This window comes from Zeugodacus cucurbitae, chromosome 4 (assembly GCF_028554725.1).
Source record: "Zeugodacus cucurbitae isolate PBARC_wt_2022May chromosome 4, idZeuCucr1.2, whole genome shotgun sequence".
NCBI lineage: Eukaryota > Metazoa > Arthropoda > Insecta > Diptera > Tephritidae > Zeugodacus > Zeugodacus cucurbitae.
In genome coordinates this window covers 51,981,491-51,997,126 of record NC_071669.1, presented here as the reverse complement: position 1 = coordinate 51,997,126, position 15,636 = coordinate 51,981,491, and the positions used below count along the sequence as shown (strand labels likewise).

The 15,636-nt window shown below is 36.6% G+C and overlaps 1 protein-coding gene across 1 annotated transcript in view; it reads right to left on the bottom strand.

Annotated features, from left to right (window-relative positions):
* LOC105210401 (probable serine/threonine-protein kinase DDB_G0280133) overlaps positions 1–15,636 on the bottom strand; it is a 190,951-nt gene that overhangs the window by 37,252 nt on the left and 138,063 nt on the right. The gene's annotated exons all lie outside the window — the stretch shown is intronic.

The window sequence follows — 15,636 nt, the reverse complement described above, 5'->3', positions numbered from 1 at the left end:
AGAGGTGAGGCACGAACGCACGACAAATACATATATGTGTGTGTGTGTTTGTTGTAGGTGCTAGGGCAAGCGCAGCCAGCCGCCACACGACCAAAATATACGATCGTCCAACGGTACGGTACGTGTGTCTGTCTGGCTGTCGGCGCGGCTGCCTGCCTGCTCGCTTGCTAGCTAGCTCAATTGCTTAGCGCTCGTGTTGTGTATGCCAGAGCGCGGGTGAGCGTAATTTAGCGGTGTGCATTGGGGGCGCTATGACGTGATGAGTAGCGCAAATGTTGTTGGTGTGCCGCCGTGCTGACATATCTCAGCCGTGAGCTTGAGCTCCGCAATCATTTGAGTGCGCAGCGTATATACATATGTATGTTGGTCAAACGAGTTGTTAATTATAGCGTTCAAGTGAGTGACGTACTATGCCACTGCGAAGCGCTCAAGCAAGTCGTCGGCCGCTCAGTCAAAGAGCGCGTTTGTTGATGTGCAAAATTGAGTGATTTTTTGAGTGTGCGCATTCCGGGGGCCCATTCTCTTTGTTGTGGGGTTTCTGTCTTGTCACTTGTTTGTACTTTTGTTTTTTTTTTTTTCTCGGATGATTCATACAAAAGTTAACGTGACTTTGTATAAGTGTTTTACTAACTAATAAGCGCCATTTGTGGGTAGTATGGCGTGTCGTATGGTGTGCCGTGCGCCGCATGCGTTGTGCATACAAAGTGGGGGAAATCCTCTTTAAGAAATTGTACCCACAGCAGTTGGGGTGTTTAATGATAAATTTATTGAAAAAATAATATAAAAAATTATATTTTTGAATACAGGTGTTTATGAAATATATATTAGTAGTATAATATGTAAAATACTTAACTTTGTGAGGATCTACTTTTTGTGACAATATTTTTATTCAATATAATGTCTTTGGTCCATGTCAGTTTTTTCTTAGTTTTATATTCTATCCCACATATTCTTTTAGAAGTTTCGAGACTCTTTTGGTCACCCTGTTACTTATGAGAATCAAAATATCTCTTTTATAATTTCAAATTTTCGTAAACTTGGCTTCTGTTCCGCGATGCGCTAAGTAGAATTATTTAGAATTATGTCAATCTTGGTCTTAGGCATCCATTTTGTGGAGTTTGCTGCATCACAAAGGGCTGGAATTTCCCATGGAGGTCAATGAATAACAAATCTACATTATTAAAATTCTTAATGTAGATCTAACCTTCAAATTCTGTGCTCAACTTCTTCTTAAGACTGAGTGATTCTTATCTTAATTATTCAAAGGTGTAATTTCATGAAATGGGATGTTATGAGTTCCAAAAATGAAATAAGTAATAAATTAATGAAGGAGAAACTCTCTTAGACTAGACTTAGTGATTAATAATATTCGATCCATTGACTGTTGTTTTTTCGAGATTTCGAAGACTTCTTGTCAATAGTAGGATAGGATAGGATAGGTTAATGGGTAGATCTCCGCAGCTGCAGATAATTTCACTTAAACAGATTCGACCATTGTGTCACCCGGAAAACTCCTAACGGATCACTAAGACGATTATGCTGAAAGCGCTTGGACTCTGTAATAAAGTTCTTAAGTCGGCTAATGTCGATTTCAGTCACTTCACTGGGTTCGCCAAACATATGCCTACCGAGGTGCTTTAACCTAAGTCTGGCGAATGCTCGATATTTAAGGCAGGAAGTGCTTGGATGATTCGCCTTCCTGCTTTGGCAACTAGCGTCTGACTTGATCCCTAACCTCCACGCGTGTGTGCCTATTGTGCAATAACCAGTAACGCACCAATGATCGGGGAGAGATGAGCATTACTAAGCGGCAGCAGCTGTAAAGACCGTTTTCGATCCACTGTGGGCCAGAAAGACCTCGCTACTGTGTGGGTACTGGTTGTTCTCCAGCGTTTGGTGAGCTCACTCGAAGACAGTGTGTTCAGCGCTCTAGTGGATCACGGGCTGCTCACAGGTTTCCACTCCGGCGTCAATGTTGTCAATAGTAGATCGCAAATGAAATTGAGAGAGAGAGAGAGAGAAGTAATCTCCACATGCGGTATGGACATTTTGGTTAGTTATTCTATGCTAAACCGACGGATTTTCGGATATATGTGGCACAGAACATGTAATATTCGTTGTTTCTGAGGATTGCAGCGGCAACTTCGTCGTCATTTTAAAAAAGTGTTACAATTCTTGATTATAGTTTAAATGATGTCAAAAAGAAGTGTGACAATTTCTTAAATTAGTGAAACAAGCGTATTTTCTAATTTAGTAAAGTACAGCGAAATTTCTTCTTTTTCTTTTATACCTGACTTATCAAATGATATATATACTTATATATATATATGAGTTAACCTTGAGAATTTCCTCCATAAAACCTTATTTTTATACTCATTGTTAAATTTCTTTTGTAATTCAATCTACTTACTCAACTTAGCGCGACTTTACTGTACTTTATTTGTTTTACGATTAATTTTATGTAATTTTAATTGTTGTTTTTTAGTAATTCCTAGATGTACGTACTTATATATATGTATATTACTACTTCCTATACATTTCTTCCTCTTTGCAGCTTTTGAACTCTTCTAAATCTACTCATACAACACATATTTACTCCATATGCTCTTTATATGCGCTCTTAAAAGTGCACGCACTCACACAGCGCTTTCATAGGAGCGCCATTACTCAAAATATACCAACTGAACGCCGAACTACCGAAACCACAAGTGGTGGGCATTTATTTTACTCACGCGACTTCACTGCTCCCAACGCCAACTAATTGCGTGAAGATATGTATGTATGTACCTACATACACATATTTGATATTTGCTCGTAGGTTTATTTGTCTGTTTAATGCGGTTGACTGCGGTGCGATGGTGCCGTAAACGCGTGTGGCGATCACTTTGATGCTCCGCTGATTGTTCAACCGCTCGTTGGTTGCCACAGCGCATGCATGGAGTCTAATGGTGAGTATACATACATACATACATAAATACATAAATACATAATATATGTGTATTTATTGTTTTTATTGCGCCAACAGTGAATTTATTGCCCTGCTTGTTGGCTTCTTTTTGACATTTTTCTATTATTTTCCTCGTTTGCTTTTGTGTGTTTTTTGTTTCTGATTTTTGATTTACTCGCTTGTTAGAGTTCTTGAGTGTACATTTTAGGCCTCATGGGTTGATTGTCTTTATCATCGGCGTCACACACACACACATACACATACAAGTACAGCAGTGTTATGTGCGTTCCATTGGTTAGTCACAGGCACTCACAGGTGAATTTACGCCTGCTGGCCCCCCCGCTCGGCGTCACGGCGGGGTGTGACATTACGTGCGCATATTTATTGTTGCTGTTGCTAGTTTATTGTTGTTGTTGATCGTGCGCTGGCAGTGTACTTTAAACGTGCCTGGGTAGGTGGCTTCGCGTGTGGGGCAGCAAGTACAAATGACTTAACGCAAACGGGCTAATATGTCAACGTGTCTGGAAATTGTGTGAAGGCCATTCAAATGTTGTTAATGCGGTAGCTGCTTTGGCTTGCACACTTCCATGCATACATATCTACACATATACAATACTTATGTGGTTTTGTGGTGGGGACTTTACATTTTTTGTTTAAGCCAAGCATTATTTGGAGCTAACTTTGGCGTTATTTCCGGTTAAGTTGCCGCAACTTGACGCTGCTGTGCGCCTTCTTTTTAGCAGGCGACCTTTCAAGCGAAGTCCAATGAATTTTAAATGAGGCGCTATTAAGCATTTGTGTTTCGTAGGCATATAGATTTCATTTTGAAATAAAACTAGAAATCTATTACTGAATTTTTTATATCTTATATATGTATATTCAATATATATAATTTATTATTTTGGTTGGGGTTTTCCGTAAAAAAAAATTAAATAATTTTAGAATTCTATATTTAAAAAGTTACTCAGTCAATTTTTTAAGAATATATATTTTTTTAAATGTGGTTAAAAAAACCAATAGTTAATTACTAATGGCATTGAAAAAAAAAATCAAGTGTGGCCATTGACTCCTTTTGATAACCAGTTTTGCACCTTATCCGAATGTGGGACTTGGAAATTCGTGTAAATTATTATTTAAAACCTTGTCTTGTTGAAAAAATGGTATATGGTAATGTCTAAACTATGTATTACTCCACTTTATTTTTGCCGGCTTTAAAATAGTTCCCATTCGATATTATGCATTTACGACAGCGTTTCTTCCGATCGTCGAAAAACACAAACTCGATTGGGATAGCCTTTGGCTCTTTCAGCGATTTCTAGTTTGCTTGTAAAATGACGGCCTTTTAAGCATATGACTGAAAATTTTAACGTACTTCAGGGTAATGTATTATATATCAATATATGTGACCTGGTCTACGAAAAGGGAGCTGTTTAAAATAAAAACTCTCATCTTCCATCCGAATCAACTAAAAAGAAAAAAATTGATTTTTTGACACCTAAGCCGTAGACCAGGTCACATATTAAAAAAAATTTTGCATTCTTCAAATCCTTGATATTTTAAATTTTACAATTCACTTTATTTGCTTAACAGACCACATGTTTTGGGTCTGATCTTCTGATACTTAGATAATACAATTTACGTTTTATTAAAAGGTTAGGGGTAGCCAGGATTTTCAAAAAATCATTTTTGTTAAGAGTAAAATCTTAAAAATATTCTCTGAAAATTTGAAGTTGATCCGATAATTGCTTTTCCAGTTATTCGACAAATAACAAAGAGCGTTCGGGCACTCCAACACACTAGTGTTTAAATGCGTTTTTCTCAAAACTATGTTTTTTTAACTGGTGACAACTGTAACTCGATCAACGCTCAGTAGATTTTAATGAAATTCATACAGCTTTTAGAATACATAATAAACTCAGGCCTGAACCGAAGGATTTTTTTTTCAAAAATTTCGATTTTTCAAATTTGATTTTTTTTTGAAAATCTAAAAAAAATTCCTGAGGCCACGATTAATTAAAAAAAAGCTTCCAGGATTATCTATTTATAGAACTATTTTTTTTTATCCGATTGATTTTAGATGAATCTCCAAGGACTTATGATTGTTACCGCAAGGACCTATTTTTGAAACTGGGTCAACACAAACAGCTATAACTTTGGAAATTATAAATTTTTTTTTCAAATTTTCGTGACTTTAAGTCAAAACATTGTATAATAATGCCATATCATTAATTTTGTAAAATAACATTATTTAATAGCAAACAAATTACTGAAAATTCTAATTTTTTCGTGTCTCTGACTACCCCTAACCCCTTAAGTAGCTTAATTTACATTTATATGAATATGAATATTTAGCCACAAGGTCATACTTAAGGTAGACTCCTGGGTTAGCCCCGGTCCTTGGCATATATGTATGTACATTCTGGAGGCGCATAATCGAGTAGTAAAACCGCCTTTAAACTAAATAATAAAGAGCAAATTTTAATAGAAGTTGTATCTAGCGTAAGCGGTGTTAATATGTACTAAGATCAAGATAACGTAGACTACTAAATTATAGGTCTTTCCTCGTTACATATTATTTGAAGAACTCCTGAACAGGATATATCTAAATTTGGAGCCATTAGTGTAGAAATCTAAAGAATTCTTTGATCTAATATACTACAGTCTAATTTTTGAATACTCACTTATATATCGCTTAAAAGCCCATATATCTATTCATTTTTTATTTCCTCAAAATTTGTGTGCAATCAATCGTTGCGGAAGTGCTTAAATGCCATCACTCCACCCCACAGCCATGGCAACACACATTTTTTGCGCTCCAATTACAAATTGGCGCAGAGCAGATGCCACGAAAAATTCCGACAGAGACTAGAGATGCACCGAAAATAAGCGTGAAAATGCAAAATTTCAATTGCCAACAATAGATGTGCAACAACAACGACTACTACAACAAGTGAAATTGCATGCCACTTGGCAATGCCAACTACATAAATGGCCCCACAGTCGGTGCTTCTACACATTTTCTCGTTGTTGTTGTTCTGCTTGTTATTGCTTATTATTAGGTGTTTGAGACGCTTGACTTATTTTGGCCCCCACAATAGCCAACTAACAACGAGTAAACAAGAAAAAGAACATAGGACAGAAGTTGCCACATTGGGCACACACGCGCCTTCACTAATGTATGTACATATGTATTTATGTTTGTATGTATATATGTATATATGTATTTATGTATGTTTATATATACCTTAATGGCCAAGCGTTCGTGTGCATATCGACATTGAGCGCCAACGCGGCCACTGTACGGGGCACCATGGCGCACAGTCACCTCACGGTGTCAATAAATAAAGCAATATAGCAATAACAATAACAACAACAACAGCGTTGGCTTTAAAATAAATGAATTCCGTTGGTCACATGCACCGGCAACGGGCGTCAACAGCCAGCAGCCAACAGCCAACAGCCAAATTCAGAGGCAGAAGCGTTAATAAAAATAAATCTTCAACGCTCACTCGCCCCCTCTTGCCTCTCCGCGTACGGTGTGCGCTCATAACCCGCGCGCTTGCAACTGATTGACAACGCTGCGCTGACAGTGCGCGCCCAACGATCGTCCGAAAATACATCAAATGTGAATATTTTTAGTTTGTTTCCGAAAAATCGCGTTGCGGTGGCGATGATGGCAGCAGATTTGTTAGATGTCGGTGTATTAGTGATGGCGCTGGTGCTGCTATTGCTGGTGTTGATGATAATGATGCTGATGCTGATGATGCACACACACTGCATGTGAGCGTTTTCGTGCGTAGTTTGAGTTCATTTTTTCTTTCAAATTTTTTCTTAATTCATTTGTTGTTGTTGTTACGTTTTTTTTGTTTTTCATCAACTCTTTGTTTGCCTTACGTGATTTTTACTGTGGGACTCCCACGCAACGGTGATGAGCGCACGTCCACTGATGAGCATCGCAAATATGTGCTACTGTGTATAATATATATATATATATATATATATACAACTACAGGTATGTAGGTTGTGGTTGTTGGCTATTTGCTGGCGAAATGGTCGCTGATGACGCCAACAACAGCTTTTCTGGGGTGAAATATTTGCTTGATTTTTTTGTTTTCTTATGATGCGCGGGGGGGCTGGTGGGCATGCGGGAATTTGTTTTCCCACATTCTTTCGTCGTTGTGGCGCGTCTAGGGGGGTGGCGACGCCGGTGCGGGTGCCAGCCGCAAAGGCTACACACATACCTATATATGTATGTATGATGATGGCAGAATTCGCCGTGTGATGAACGCAATCGCCATAATTCTTTGGCTAAAAATAGCTGGCGCGCACGCTGAAATGCTGCCAAGTGTATGTAGTTAGTAGGGGTGGAGGTCGTACGAGTGCTCGAAATTTAAGCATGTAGATATGTACATATATATGGTGTATTGGCGTTGTGGCGCTGATCAATGGCACATTCTTTACATTTTAGCTTTGCGCACATACTTAAATTTGGATGTATGTATGTATTTACTACGATCTAGTACAAGTGTACTGAAGTCGAGTGGAGCAGGTATACATATACAAAATGCATACAAGAACAGTTGGAATAACGGGAAATTAGAGCTTTAAACAATATTAATTAAAAAATCACATTTTTTCCATATATTTTCAACAATTAACTGAAGAGGTACGCTAATTATTATTCATATCGTTAAAGCTCAACAATGGACCCTTGAGAGATTTTGAATAATTATTTTTAAATGTTTAACAAAATGTTTAATGTGAATATTTATCACAATTGAAAAGTCCTTAAAAAGTAATATGTTTTTTCGGGGTTTAAGGTTATATTTCTTATTGATAATACGCCCCTTTGGCAAGTACTCAGGATATAACGCAGAGATTGGTTGTGCATACTACCAACAAAGCTTTCTTATTTGTTACAATTTTAAGAGTTCTGCTTTAATGCGAACATTTAGTCACGTGTCGTCCGCGATTTCCGGATCTTTTGAATTATTTAGATCCGAGTTTAAGTAATCTGACATTATTTAACCGATTAGCAGTATATAATTTTACGACTCGTGAAGATAATCATAAATTTAGACAACAAATCGTTGGTTCAAATCACGGTGACCTCTTGACCTCTTAAAATTCATGTAAGATTTCAAAACTGCTCGAAATTTCTTTGAAGAGATAGCTGATGATCTCAACATACATATCTCTTAGGTCGAGTACAGCAGACAATTCATGTAAGATACGAAATGACATTAAAGAGATAGTGATCTCAACATTCTTATTGGGTCGACTAACTGAGTTTGGAAGCTTTTATTTCGTGCCGCTGAGAATTTTTTCCAAAAAATGGACGTATAGAGGTCCCAATCAAAATTATCAGTATATTGTTGTAGCGATAAAAATTCTTCTGTATTCTGTAAAGTATAGTCGATTTGCCAATATTGTCATTGGTTATAAATTCGAATCCGCTGTTGGGATCTTTTCAAATCCAGAGTGCCGAATTTGGGAATAGTAAATCTAGTTCCAATGGTTACATTTTACATTTATAATGCGTCGAACATTACACCCCTAATACATAATTAGCAGCAAGTTCCATAGTGTATATTGATGTACATATGTACATATATATGTCTGTAAATATGATTGCTAGAAAAAAGGGCTTGGGAATGGGCGCAGCAATTACGACTGTTATCGTTTTTTAATATATTTATTTTGGCAATAAAATAATGTCGCAGTCATTGAAAATGTATCATACACTAAATTATACATGTATCCACATACATACATATAAAATGTTATAAACGAAAACAAGTTATAAGAATAGAGAAAGTGGGATCAATTCGTGGGCACATTTCGATTGAGAGAAAAAAAAACCAAAAACAAAATCGATTATATACGCTATATAAATGTATATTCTATATACGACAACGTTTGCGCTGTCGCCGACGCTCACGTTTACCGTAAAGTTCGCCTCCGTCGACTCCACATTTGACGGCAACCAATTTCAATTGCGTCGTTTGCGTTGATATTTGCCAAGTGGCTGTGTGAAAATAACAACGCCTCAAAATGTGCTGGCTGGCGAGTGATGAGTCCACCTCGGAATTTTGTATGGCCTTCAGATGTCAGAAAGTGTTTTCAAAACTTCTGACACTCAAAACTTTCGAAATTTGCAGGCAAACAAACATACTTTTGTACAGTTATATATTGAAATACAGGGAATTAGTAATGAAACTGTTTGAGTCGATTTGGAAATTTATTTTTTTTTCAATGAATTATTATTTTTATTTTATAGTGTGAGAATACCTCAGATCACCTTTTATTATCACCGTTACATTTTAGATCAACTGTTGTAGAATTGCTCTTTAAATGACGTTTTTTGTTAATAATGAGCAGAGTTCTTTTCTTGTATCTATCACGACTTCTAAATATATTATGTAGATACATTCTCCGATCTCTGAAGATCTTGCAAGATAACTTATGAGAACCACTTTTATAGAGCAAACTTTTCATATAATTTTCGTCCACAGCCTTTATAATTTTCTATTTATTTTTAAGTCATTAAAGGGCTAAAACTTAGCGGTCACAGAAGAATCTAATTATTCGCCCATCCACATTTATTATTGGGTTCGAGACCCCGTTATAGTTTAAATATGTATAAAGAAAATGAAACATTTTGAAAACCTCTTCCCTTCTTAATAGGTTGTACTTCACTGTACATCGTTGAAGCTCCATCGTCAATTTTCGATAATTGTAAATGATGATCTTTGTATAGAATTTTATTTTCGAAGTTTTACTTACAGATATTTATTTTTGAAATAAAATCTCGATAGATACTAAAAATATATGGACTTGAAAGTCTTCCATGGAACGAGGAGTTCTGTGAGTATCTTGATTCTTTTAAGCGATTCTTTAGGATTTAACAAATATACTTTTATATGCTGCGATAGAGGACAGGATAGATACCCATTAGATCTAGCGGTTCTCAAGGATCAAGAGTTTAACATCATCACATCTTAGAATATATCAAAGTTGGATGTTTTTGTTCCAACAGCACAAAACCTTCTTCCAAACAGTGAAATGCGATGCCACGCTTGACCACAATAAAAATTGGGTATACTGAACTGATAACTATGATCTTTCCAAAACAATTTTGGAGTGTATTAAACTACTCATTCCCATGAGAGATCTACAAAAATAAAATCTTTTTTCGCTTTGCAATTTTGAATCCACGTTTTTACTTGACCACATATGTACATGTATATACAGCGCCATATCTCGGACTCAATTTTGCTTGCATTGTCTAGTACCTCACCGCAATTTTCCACCGCTGTTGCCAGAGCTGATATCATCTTGTTTTGCATGTTCGTATGCGCATTCGTTCATTCGGGCGGCACAAGTGATGTGGTTGGCTTGCTGGCTTGTTGGTTGTGAATACTAGTGGGCTTTGTGTTGCCGCCGTTTATTGCAATATTTTTTTTTTGTTTTCAACAACGTTGTTGTAGCCAACAATAAAACAACAGCGGCACTGGCGTTTAAGTGCTGCCGTTGTGGCCCCAAATCGCGGGGGTCGAATCAGCCACGCCATTACGACGAACAATGTAAATTGCATGCGCGTGCGATGTGAGACATTAAAATTGATTCGAAACTCTCACAGCTCGTCAACGGAATTTATATGGTATGCAAATGTACATAGTCGTATACACCCTTATATGTAAGTAAGTACGAATGTTTCATATGTAGGTTCATAAATGTGTGTGACAAGTTTTAGAAACGATGTCTTAATTTGTGTATTTTGTTGTTGTTTTATCTTGCTTTTTAACAAAACAATTCAAAAAAGTCAGTCAGTAGGCATATTTAGAAGATTTTTAGATCTTACTATTTGGTCTACACCTTTTTCAAACCTTTCTTCGAATATGAAATACCAGGGATTCTTCAATGAAAATCCATTAATTCTTATTAATATCGCTATGGAGGATTTTATCTCAGTGATGTTATCGAAGCCTCATGATCTTTTCAGTATAGGAATTGAAAAATATACTCCCAGGAAATCTAGTACGATTAAAATTTAACCATAGAAGCTTTGAATTCTTAATGACTTCTTTGATAACATCGTTCTATCTAAAGACTTCACCAAAAGTTCTAATCTACGAACTGTAAATCAGCTTTCTGAAACCAATACCGGTCCTATGAAACACAGAAGCGTGGAAACATTGACGAAAATGGTGTTCCCGAAAGTTTTACTGTTTGTTTCTGATATAAAAATGTCCCCCGCCAGATAATTTGTTTTTCTAATAAACCCGAAGTCCTATACTAACTGCCTAAGATCACAACAGATAACCGATATACATACATGGTGTTTATACTGAATTCATTTCAGATTGTTACATTAAATGTTAAAATTTAAAATTTGGGAGCACGAGACGATAGGCACTATGGCGTGAGTGATGATCGTGTATCGGGAGTTTCATTCGTGATCATGCTGACCTCATGAGGTCTATACTGTATCAATTTTCGGAATATATATATTTTTTTCTCATAATTCGTCGATAGAATATAGCACCTCTTTCTGAACTCTTTTTCAAAGAGTCTCAAGCGTAAAGCTGCTATCGCTCTTCTATTTACAAACCTGCCTCTAGTGTAGTTTTCGTATCAACTCGTACAATCTACTGTGAACCTACTATTCACTGCCCACTGTCTTCCAGCCTTGTGTCGTCTGCAATACTAATCCTACTATTCTCGGATACTTCCGCCAATAACAAAAATTGATTGTAAGTTTATAGTTCCTTCTATACGATATTTACGAAAAGTCAGTTCATTTAAATGTAAATATTTGCAGATTTTCTGCATACAAATAATATGCAAAGTGTGGAATAACGGCGTATACGTACACGACCATAACCAAACTTTTCCGCCGAAAGAGGCCAGTCCATGCAACCCTTTCCGTTTGGTTTGCAACACTTTTCTTTACAGTTGCAACAAAGCGGTCGGTTTTGGCACACGCCCAAAACGCCTACAACAAACGAACACTAAAAGGATTTAACTAGTTGCCGACCGAAAAGATTGACGTGTAAACCGAGTTAATTAAATCATTTTAGCTACACTTACCGAGAGCGGTCGAAGAGACATCACGCTTTTGTGTAGACCAAATAGAGAACAATGCTCAATCATCGAATATTGTGGGCGTTGCAATCGTATAATCCGCCCATCAAGTAACAACAACCGTTTCGTGCCAACATTTAATCCTTTGACGAGCGGCTAGAAGGGATAAGCAAGGTATTCGCTTCCATTTAAGTGGATGATCGCACACATCAAAGGGTTGAAACCACACGCCTACCAAAACTAACGGCAACTCCTGTTGTCTATCGTCAGCACCTTAACCGCGAACGTGTATCCTTTCGGTTATCCTTTCGCACACTTAACCCTATAACGGCAACTAATATTGTGATACATACAGACAAGCACACACACTTAGCGTGCAAGTCAATCCTTTCACAGCATTCAAGGATTAAAATGTGAAAGGAGTTGCGTGACGAACAACAAGTAGCAGCGCAGGCACAGAATGGACACGTGGTTATGTGAGAGTCGAGCAAGGCACGAAAGAGTTAAGCAGTGTAGGCGTGTTGGCTTGACTGTTGGCGGCGCATGCGCATTGTATTCAAACGATGCGTTAGCCAAGAAATTGTAGTGTTAAAGAGTTAATCAGCGACTTAGTCAAATATGGCGAATAGAAATAAAAAAATATTAAAAAATTAAAATTTTCAAAAAAAGACAGCGGTGAGAAGCAAATCCTTAGAATTCTTCTGTGTATTTATGACGCCATACTGTTGCATAACCTTGAAGCAATGGTTGCATAATATATAAAAAACGAATGCTCATCCCAGCACCATAATATTGACAAGAAAACACAGCAACATACCAAAAGTACCGAAAAAAACTCCTTCAAGGCTTCCTCTTAAATCATTAACTCTCTCACAACTCAAATACTCAAAACAAACAAGCGTTTTTTCGTTTTTTAGTAAAAATATGAAAAAAAAGAAAACAACAAAATCGAAAATCTTGGAAAAGCATAATCGTGGCTATTGCGTGTAACTGGGCGCAGTATTTAGCGAGTTGCATCATAAATATTAGAGACAATGGTAAAAAACAGCTAACCATCAACAAAGGATTTATGCAATTCAACACAAGGCGAAAAAAACACAGATAAACGGATTACGTAAAAAACGTACGCAACGTCGAGACTCCTTCCTTCCTTGAGCGTGCTCATAAGACAATAGCACAAAAAACTAGTAGAGAAATACGAAAAAAAAAACATTAAAAATCTATTGGTGAGTTGAAAGGGAATGCATGAAAGGGATTGCGTAAAAAACTAAACGGCTAACTGTTTCAAAGGAATTCCAAAAAAATATGAAAAAAAGTAAATTTTGATCTAACGGGTACATTTACTCAGTTAAAAGGCTGCCAGCGAAAGAGGAAAGTGAAAGATAGGTAAAAAAGTCTTCATACGGCAGCAAAGTAGTAGTGTGTCGGTAATAGCCGACTGTGTTGTGCCTTACACAGAAATTGAAGGTTAAGTATTGAAGAGGTGTTTTTTTGGTTTGAAGAATATTTTATTTCTGTTAGAAAAATTAAAAAAAAAAGATATTTTATATATGTATGTATTTGGTTCATCCTTTTCGAATACTTTTCCTCAAAAATCCCGAGCTACCATTCCAATAATTTTTTTTATGAAAAAAATTTCCAAGAGCTAGATATGTTGATTTGACATCTTTTAAACGAATTTATCAGAAGGGATGATGAGAAAGAACTGTGAATCATTTCATATAATTAAAGATTCATAATTCAAATCTCAACATTTTAATTATCAAACTGTCTTTTTGATAAACTATCAGTCGGGATAAATCTCCTGGCGCAAAATAGAAAAATTTGAAACCGTTGAAAAAGAAATATATATATGCTGTGTGCAATTTCATATGTGGCTCTTTTAAATAAATGCGATCGAAATTTCTATTAAAATTTCTTCGTCCCATTTGCCATAATGCCTCGTTAGTACTAAACTAGTTAGAACGCAGTTGTTTTTAAGAACTTGGCTTTGCAATAGATCATACTAGAAAAAGGAAAACAAAGTCACCATCCATCTTCCAGTCTGAAGTAACTTTACCAGATCGTTTAAAAAAGTTTGACAATTCCCGATGAGTTTTAGAACAATAAACTTTGGAAAGAAATTATGTTCTTCTGTTTTACACTAGGACCCGAATGAATATGATGAAAAAAAATATTGTTCGACTCATGAACAAGTTTATGTGATAATAATCGCCTTTCGAAGTGGGTTTTATGTTTTTTGTTTTTTTAGAATGATAATTTATTGTTGTATGTAATATTCAATGAAAATAGTATTTTCCTCATTATAATAAGCAACAGAGTACCCTCTCAACAGACACCTCCCTTAAGCGGATATTTTTTCTTGCGCTAAGATAAATATTTGGAACAAATTACCCATTCTTTGGCGGACACCTCTCTCAGGAGGACAAAAATTGCTCGAAGGTGAGTGTCCATCCAAGAGAGGTTTCTTCACTGTATATAGATAATATCAGGGTTCAAAAGAATGATGATTTTCAGTTCCAGTTAGGAGGAACTATCTAACTGGATAACTTTAGGTTTTATAATTTAAAAAATCATAAATACTTTGGGAATATTGTTCTAGACTAAAATAATAAAGTTTGGAGTGGGAGTGAAAAAACGAGTAGTAATAAAATCGAGTACCAACAATCCGGATTCTTGAACGATATTGACTGTTGAGATAGTAATTTCGAGATTATAATGATGTATACTAAATATGTATAAGAAAAACACTTTGTAGTAGTTTATGATTTTTCAGTTGATTAATTTTGTATCAGATCGGTTATAAATGATAGTAAACTAATTAAAAAGCAAATACTTCTAAAAAAATTCGCAACAATAAAAATAAACTAAAAATATTCACCGTGTCTCAGCCAGCAACACAGAATGTAAAACAGCCGAAGAGTTGGATTTCTATTACTTTGAACAATACTAAAGTAAATACATACATACAAATATTTGTGTGCGCTTCTTTTATAACACTTTTGTACGCTCCTACAGAATCCTTTGCTACGCCTTTGCCTGCACACGCTCGAGCAGTTAGTGCCAAGGGTTAGAGATGGACGACAACAAAAACATCGTCGCTAAACCACCTTGTAATTACAAACATCACATTGGTTACGGCTACGCAGCACTGCAGGTATGGGTTAAGCGGTAAGCGGCAAGCGGAGGACTGTAGCCGGCGGCCTCGACTGATTAAGCAGCATTGAAAGAGTTTCCACCTTCGCTGAAAGAGGTACGAACGAGTGCGCGCTTGTGCGTATGGGTTAATAGCAACAACATGCATTGTCAAACACTGAGACTAATGAGTAAAGCCGTTGTTGGGCAGCTATAAGAATACATCCTGCTAAGCGTGTCCTTGATCCTTGACGAAGTGGCGAATCCGTACATACGCCAATGACACTGATCAGTTGAATTTGAGGTGAATTTTACCTAAGAGTCCATATGTGTACGTATACAGAATGATGACTGTATTTGCGTGCCCGTCAGTCCTTGGGTGCTTTTCAACCGCCTAGCAAGCTTTATTGACTCTCCCAGCTTTAATGAATACTAAACGACGTTTAACTGAGTTTATGTTATGGATC